Below are 9,300 nucleotides of genomic sequence, written 5' to 3' on the forward strand. Positions count from 1 at the left end.
AGATGGTATATATAATTATCTGGATAGACAGGGTCTGATTAGGAACAGTCAACATGGATTTGTGTGTGGAAGGTCATGTTTGACAAATCTTATTGAATTTTTTGATGAGGTTACTAGGAAAGTTGACGAGGATAAAGCGGTGGATGTTGTCTGTATGGACTTCAGTAAGGCCTTTGACAAGGTTCCACAGGGAAGGTTAGTTAGGAAGGTTCAATCATTAGGCATTAATATCGAAGTAGTAAAATGGATTCAGCAGTGGCTGGATGGGAGACACCAGAGAGTAGTGGTGGATAACTGTGTGTCAGATTGGAGGCCGGTGACTGGTGGTGTGCCTCAGGGATCTGTACTGGGTCCACTGTTGTTTGTCATATATATTAATGATCTGGATGGTGGGGTGGTAAATTGGATTAGTAAGTATGCAGATAATACTAAGATAGGTGGCATTGTGGATAATGAAGTAGGTTTTCAAAGCTTGGAGAGAGATTTACGCGAGTTAGAAGAGTGGGCTGAAAAATGGCAGATGGAGTTTAATGCTGAAAAATGTGAGGTGCTACATTTTGGTAGGACTAATCAAAATAGGACATACATGATAAATGGTAGGGCATTGAAGAATGCTGTAGAACAGAAGGATCTAGGAATAATGGTGCATAGTTCCCTGAAGGTGGAATCTCATGTGGATAGGGTGGTGAAAAAAGCTTTTGGCATGCTGGCCTTTATTAATCAGAGCATTGAGTATAGGAGTTGGGATGTAATGTTGAAATTGTATAAGGCCAAATTTGGAGTATTGTGTACAGTTCTGGTCACCGAATTACAGGAAAGATGTCAATAAAATTGAGAGAGTACAGAGGAGATTTACTAATACGTTGCCTGGGTTTCATCTCCTAAGTTACAGAGAAAGGTTGAACAAGTTAGGTCTTTATTCTTTGGAGGGTAAAAGGGGTTGAGGGGGGACTTGATAGAGGTGTTTAAATTATGAGGGGGATTGATAGAGTTGACGTGGATATGCTTTTTCCATTGAGATTGGGGGAGATTTAAACAAGAGGACATGAGTTGAGAGTTAAAGGGCAAAAGTTTAGGGGTAACATGAGGGGGAACTTCTTTACTCAGAGAGTGGTAGCTGTGTGGAACGAGCTTCCAGCAGAAGTGGCTGAGGCAGGTTCAATGTTGTCGTTTAAAGTTAAATTGGATAGATACATGGACAGGAAAGGAATGCAAGGTTATGGGCTGAGTGCAGGTTGGTGGAACTAGGTGAGAGTAAGAGTTCGGCATGGACTAGAAGGGCCGAGATGGCCTGTTTCCGTGCTGTAATTGTTATATGGTTATATGGTTATAAGTCTGGTCAGCCATTTTATCATGGCTGATCCAGTTTTCAGTCCCAATCTCCTGCCTTCTCTCCGTATCCCTTCTTGCCCCGACCGATCAGGAATCAATCAACCTTTGCCATAAATATACATAAAATCTTAGCCTCTACAGCTGCCTGTGGCAGAGAATTCCACAGATTCACCTCTATCTGGCTGAAGAAATTCCTCCTCATCTCTGTTCTAAATGGACATCTCTCTATTTTGAGGCTTTGTCTTAGACTCTCCCACCACAGGAAACATCTTCTCCACATCCACTCTACCAAGGCCTTTCGCTATTCAATAGGTTTCAATAAAGTCACCCCTCCTTCTGGATTCTAATGACTACAGACCAAGAGCCATCAAACATTCTTCATATGACAAATCATTCAATCCAGGAATCATTTTCTTGAACCTCCTTTGAATCCTCTCCAGTTTCAGCAAATCCTTTCTAAGATAATGGGCCCGGACATGCTCATAGTACTCCAAGTGAGGTCTCACCAGTGCTTTATATAGTCTCAGCATTACATCCTTGCTTTTACATTCTGGACCTCTTAAATTGAATGCTAACATTCTATTAATAAATCCTTTCTTTTCTTCAACCAAAGTGCGTAACCATACACTTCCCGGTGGTATATTCCATCTACCATTTCAATGCCAATTCTCCTAATCCAAGTCTTTCTGCGGTCTCTCTGCTTCCTCGAAACTACCTGGACCTCCACCTATCATCATCATAGAACATAGGACATAAAACATAAAACAGTTCAGCACAGTACAGGCCCTACAGCCCACAATGTTGTGCTGACCCTTAAACCCTGCCTCCCATATAACCCCCCACCTTAAATTCCTCCATATACCTGTCTAGTAGTCTCTTAAATTTCACTAGTGTATCTAACTCCACCACTGACTCAGGCAGTGCATTCCACGCACCAACCACTCTCTGAGTAAAAAACCTTTCTCTAATATCCCCCTTGAACTTCCCACCCCTTACCTTAAAGCCATGTCCTCTTGTATTGAGCAGTGGTGCCCTGGGGAAGAGGCACTGGCTGTCCACTCTATCTATTCCCCTTAATATCTTGTATACCTCTAGAATGTCTCCTCTCATCCTCCTTCTCTCCAAAGAGTAAAGCCTTAATCTCTGATCATAATGCATACTCTCTAAACCAGGCAGCATCCTGGTAAATCTCCTCTGTACCCTTTCCAATGCTATCCTTCCTATAGTGAAGCGACCAGAACTGGACACAGTACTTCTAGTGTGGCTTAACCGAAGTTTTATAGAGCTGTATCATTACATCGCGACTCTTAAACTCTATCCCTTGACTTATGAAAGTTAACACCCCATATGCTTTCTTAACTACCCTATCTACCTGTGAGGCAACTTTCAGGGATCTGTGGATATGTACCCCCAGATCCCTCTGCTCCTCCACACTACCAAGTATCCTGCCATTTACTTTGTACTCTGCCTTGGAGTTTGTCCTTCCAAAGTGTACCACCTCACACTTCCCTGGGTTGAACTCCATCTGCCACTTCTCAGCCCACTTCTGCATCTTATCAATGTCTCTCTGCAATCTGCAACAATCCTCTACATTATCCACAACACCACCAACTTTTGTGTCATCTGCAAACTTGCCAACCCACTCTTCTACCCCACACACCCATCATCTGCAAACATTGCAACAAAGCCATCAATTCCATCATTCAAATCATTGACATATCATGTAAAAAGAATTGGTCCTAGCACAGACCTCTGTGGACCATGACTAGTTGCCGGCAGCAAACCAGAAAAAACTCCCTTTATTCCCACTCTTTGCCTCTTGCCAATCAGCCACTGCTTTATCCATACTGGACTCTTTCCTGTAATACCATGGGCTTGTAGCTTATTAAGCAGCCTCATGTGTGGCACCTTGTTAAGAGCCTTCTGAAAAATCCAAGTACACAACATCAACCGATTTCCCACTATCTATCCTACTTGTTCTTTTTTTCAAAGAGTTCCAACAGATATGCCAGGCAAGATTTTCCCTTGAGGAAACCAAACTGATTGCAGACTATATTATCATGTACCTCCTTGTACCCTGATACCTCATCTTTAATAATCGACTCCAACATCTTCCCAACCTCTGCTGTCAGACTAACTGTTCTATAGTTTCCTTTCTTCTGCCTCTCTCCCTTCTTGAAGAGTGGAATAATATTTGCAAATTTCCAGTTTTCTGGAACCACTCTAGAATCTAGTTATTCTTGAAAATCTTTACTAATGCCTCCACAATCTCTTCAGCCACCTCTTTCAGAACCCTGAGGTGTACACCATCTGGTCCAGGTGAATTATCTACCTTCAGATATTTCAGTTTTCCAAGAACCTTCTCTCTAGTAATGGTCACTTCACACACTTCATGGCTCCCGACAGCTGGAATTTCCACCATACTGCTAGTGTCTTCCACAGTGAAGACTGGTGCAAAATACTTATTCAGTTCATCTGCCATTTCCTTGTCCACTGATACTATCTCTCCAGTATTGTTTTTCAGTGGTCCGATATCCATTCTCACCTCTCTTTTACACTTTATGTGTCTGAAGAAACTTTTGGTATTTAAGATGTTGGAAAAGATTTGTAGCTCTGGTTGAGGATGTTGTTGAGTGGCTCACCTGCCAGACTGGTATGATAGCATCCTACCAGTCTTTCCAGTATATGGTGTTCTTTCTCTGCATTGTAGGTAGGGTTTTTTTATTCTAGATAAACATTGGCAGTAGTGTGTCTGAAGGCTTGAGTGTTACTGTGATGTCAAAAGGTCATAGGAATCTATCGGTTATTTCTGATACGTTCTCGATGTAGGGTAGGGTGGCCAGCTTGGTTGGGTGTGGTGTGATTCTTACATTTTGTCGGTTGGACAAACAGTGCCGAACAAAATTCCTTGAGTATTCATTGTTCTTGAAAACTTTGAAGAGATGTTTTTCTTCACTCTTCCGTAGTAATGCCATGCTGGAGTGTGTAGTGGCCCATTTGAATAATGACCAGACGCAACTTTGCTTGTGGACGTCTGCGTGGTTGCTGTGGAAATTGAGTATTTGATCTATGTTAGTTGCCTTTCGTAGACACTTGTTTGAAATTCTCCATTGACATCGTTCAACCAAAACATCTAAGAATGGAAGTCGGCTGTATTCTCCTCTTCTCTGGTGAACTTAATTCCGGTAAAGGCGTTATTGATCAGTTGGTATGTCTCTTCTCTCATAGTGCACTTGATAATGACAAATGTGTCATCCACATACGAATCCGTAGTTTTGGCTGACTCAGTGGCATAACTATTTGCTCCAGATTGGTTGAAAGCTATCAAGGGTACATGAACACCAACTGGCTGTAAACCTCATGATCAACTTTCCCTTATATCTATACATTGTGACAGTGAAGCACATCAATTCAACTGGACCAATGTCACTATCCTAAGCCAAGCCCGTCAACGACAAACCCGAGAATTCTCAGAGGTTTTGTTGTCCACACAGAATTCCATCAACAAGCATGTCGAAATGAATCCAGTTTACATCCCACTTAAGCCTCAAGTCATCAGTCCAGAGCCAAGAGCCAATTCACACCTGATTACATGCATCAATCAATGAGGATGACGATAATCCTACATAAAGGTCGACTAAAGGCTGATTTATACTTGTGCATACTAGCTTGCGCTGTAGCCTATGCAAGTGGGCTATGCCGTTGTGAGCATTTATACTTGTGCGTTGGTGTGTCTGCGTCACTCTGCAATTCACCACTAAAACGCTAGTTGGCGGTGGGGTTTCTATGCCACTGTGTTGAGTTTCTTCGTGTTGAAACTCAACACAAAGAAACTCAAACTTCAAACAATGGTGACTGAATTTTCTGTTCTTGACCGGCCACTGAGAGACATGGACGAGGAAATGTATTTCAAATATTTTCGGATGTTGGCAGGTAGATTTGACGATTTGGTTCATCGTCTCCAACCATTTATTTTGCATCAGTGTATGTACAGTATACTCAGAGACTGGCAATCACCATTCGAGTTTTAGCTTCAGGTGGAAGTCAACAGGCTGTAGCAGCTAGCTACAAACTGGCATCAAGCACAGGGTCCTCCATAATTTCAGAGGGCTGTAAAGCTTTATGGAAAGCATTGCAGCCAAAGTTCCTTCCCTGCCCTTCAGTCGCCCAACAGGAAGCTATTGCAGCGTAGGAGGAAATGCAATGTCACCAAGCGGACCAATCACAGTTGTTGATGTCTGCATCACCACGACGCGTAGTTACATTTTGGGAGAGGTGCGCATTAGGCTATGGTGTAGGGTTCGGTGTAGAGTACAGCGTAAGGTATGCTGCTACGCCGTACCTATGGGGTACATTTGACGCACAAGTATAAAGCAGCCTTTACACAACCAGGACAACAATTATCACTTAATCGAACCAATCATGGACACACACACACACACACACACACACACACACACACACACAGAGTCTAATCACAGGACACATAAAAAACGAACAATTACCAACATTTCATTCGAAGTTACATTGATGATGTTGCCTAGCTGGGTAACGAAACGTCTGCAAGCTAAAGAGCCAGCTCGGCAAGCCACTCAACAACAAAAAACTTTTGGTATTTTCTTTAATATTATGGCTAGCTTACTTTGGTATTCCATCTTTATCTTCTTGAAGACTTTTTTTAGTTGTCTTCTGTAGGTTTTCCCAATCGTTTAACTTCCCATTCATTTTTCTCTGTTACACTCTCTCTCCCTCTTTTGGTTTTCACGTAGGCTTTGACTTCTCAGCACTAGCGACACACCTCAATTCTGTCGTTGCCTGAAAGGATATTATGCCTTCTTAGTGCAAAGGTTTCCTCTGGGTTTTCTACTTTCCTCTCATATTCCAAAGATGTACAGGTTAGTTGGTTATTTGGTCACATGAATGTAATTCAATTCTACTGGTTAATTGTGCCAGAAGTGCTTGTAACTGTTCTGTTAAAATAAAATAAGTAAGCTCATTCTATATAGCCATTGCATTCTGTGTGGAAAAACCTGCCTTTCAGATTTCATAGAACATAGACATAGAAATCTACAGCACATTCAGACCCTTCGGCACACAATATTGTGTCCACCGTGTAACCTACTCTGGAAACTGCCTAGAATCTCCCTACCACATAGCCCTCTATTCTTCTAAGTTCCACGTCCCTTATCTAAGAGTCTCTAAAAAGACCAAACAACAGGAATTCTGCAGATGCTGGAAATTCAAGCAACACACATCAAAGTTGCTGGTGAACGCAGCAGGCCAGGCAGCATCTCTAGGAAGAGGTACAGTCAACATTTCAGGAATACGAGAGGATCATGGGACAAGCAAAAGGGATACGAGAGGATCATGGGCCTCATTTTTCCTCTCACTTTCCTTTTTCTCCCTCTGTCCCTCTGTCCCTTGCCCATCCTCTGGGTTCCCCCCCCACTTGTCTTTCTTCCCGGACCTCCTGTCCCATGATCCTCTTGTATCCCTTTTGCCTATCACCTGTCCAGCTCTTGGCTCCATCCCTCCCCCTCCTGTCTTCTCCTATCATTTTGGATCTCCCCCTCCCCCTCCCACATTCAAATCTCTTACTAACTCTTCCTTCAGTTAGTCCTGACGAAGGGTCTTGGCCTGAAACGTCGACTGTACCTCTTCCTAGAGATGCTGCCTGGCCTGCTGCGTTCACCAGCAACTTTGATGTGTGTCTCTAAAAAGACCCCATTGTATCTGCCTCTAAATTTTTCTCCTCTCACTTAAACCTTTATCGTCTCATTTTCTCTTTTCATGAATCTTTATAAGATTTCCCCTCAGCCCTCTTTGATCCAAGGAAGACATTCCCACTGCAATTTGCTTATTACCACAATAGGTCCACACTGGACACAATATCAATGGCTCTTCACACAGCCTTGCATCACCTGGACAATACAAATACCGATGTCAGGATGCTGTTTATTGACTATAGCTCAGTGTTTAAAACCTTCATTCCTACAGTCCTGATCATAAAGTTACAGAACCTGGATCTCTGTACCTCCCTCTGCAACCAGATCCTCCACTTCCTGCGGATTGGTAATAACATCTCCACCTTGCTGACAATCAACACCACTCCTTGAAGATGTCCTGGGTACTTTGTAGGCTAGTACCTAAGATTGAGCTGACTAGATGTACGACCTTCTGCAGCTTCTTTCAGTCCGGTGCAGTAGCCGCCACCCCCTCCCATACCAGACGGTGATTCAGCCTGTCAGAATGCTCTCCACGGTACACCTATAGAAGTTTTTGAGCGTATTTGTTGACATGCCAAATCTCTTCAAACTCCTAATGAAGTATAGCTGCTGTCTTGCCTTGTCAATGTGTTGGGACCAGGTTAGTTCCTCAGAGATCTTGACACCCAGGAACTTGAAACTGCTCACTCTCTCCACTTCTGACCCTTCTATGGGGATTGGTATGTGTTCCTTCGTCTCACCCTTCTTGAAGTCCACAATCAGCTCTTTTGTCTTACTGACGTTGAGTGCCAGGTTGTTGCTGTGGCAGCACTCCACCAGTTGGCATATTTCACTCCTGTACGCCCTCTCCTCTCCACCTGAGATTCTACCAACAACAGTTGTATCGTCAGCAAATTTATAAACGGTATTTGAGCTATGCTTAGCCACACAGTCATGGGTATATAGAGAGTAGAGCAGTGGACTAAGCACACACTCCTGAGGTGCACCAGTGTTGATCGTCAACGAAGAGGGTATGTTATCACCAATCCGCACAGATGGTGGTCTTCTGGTTGGGAAGTCAAGGATCCAATTGCCGAGGGAAGTACAGAGGCCCAGGTTCTGCAACTTCTCAATCAGGATTGTGGGAATGATGGTATTAAATGCTGAGCTATAATCGATGAACAGCATCCTGGGGTAGGTGTTTGTGTTGTCCAGGTGGTCTAAAGCCGTGCGGAGAGCCATTGAGATTGTGTCTGCCGTTGACTTATTGTGGCGATAGGCAAGTTGCAATGGGTCTAGGTCCTTGCTGAGGCAGGAGTTCAGTCTAGTCATGACCAACCTCTCAAAGCATTTCATCACTGTAGATGTGAGTGCTACTGGGCAATAGTCATTAAGGCAGCTCACATTACTCTTCTTACCTACTTATCTAATTGTTGCCTATTTGAAACAAGTGGGAACTTCCACGTGTCGCAGTGAGAAGTTGAAAATGTTCTTGAGCACTCCGGCTAGTTGGCTGGCACAGGTTTTCAGAGCCTTACCAAGTACTCCATCTAGATCTTCTGCCTTGCGAGGCTTCACTCTCTTTAAAGACAGCCTTACATCAGCCTCTGAGACAGAGATCACAGGGTCATCAGGTGCAGCAGGCATCTTCACAGCTGTAGTTGTGTTCTCCCTTTCAAAGCGGGCATAGAAGGCATAATGAAGTATCACTGCCATTCATGTGAGAGGGTTTCGCTTTGTAGGAGGTAATGTCTTGGAAACCCTGCCAGAGTTGCTGTGCATCTGATGTTGCTTCCAACCTTGTTAGAAAATTGTCTCTTTGCCCTTGAAATAGCCCTCTGCAAATTATACCTGGTTTTCTGGTACAAGCCTGGGTCGCCAGACTTGAATCCACAGATCTAGCCTTCAGCAGACAACGTATCTCCTGGTTCATCCACAGCTGAGTACAATTGCTATTACAAGGGAGAAGGTGCTCAAAAAGCTGAAAGACTAAGGGTACATAAATTACTCAGCCAGATGAACTGCACCCTAGGGTTCTGAAAGTGACAGCAGTAGAGATTGTGGAGGTGTTAGTATTGATTTTACAAGAATCATTGGACTCTGGCATGATTCTGGAGGACTAGAAAATTGCAAATGTCACTCCACTCTTTAAGAAAGGAGGGAGGCAGCAGAAAGGAAGTTATAGACCTTTTATCCCGACTTCAGTGGTTGGGAAGATGTTGGAGTCAATTGTTAAGGATGCGGTGATGCTCGGTGACACGGG

Source organism: Mobula birostris, chromosome 4, assembly GCF_030028105.1.
Source record: "Mobula birostris isolate sMobBir1 chromosome 4, sMobBir1.hap1, whole genome shotgun sequence".
NCBI lineage: Eukaryota > Metazoa > Chordata > Chondrichthyes > Myliobatiformes > Myliobatidae > Mobula > Mobula birostris.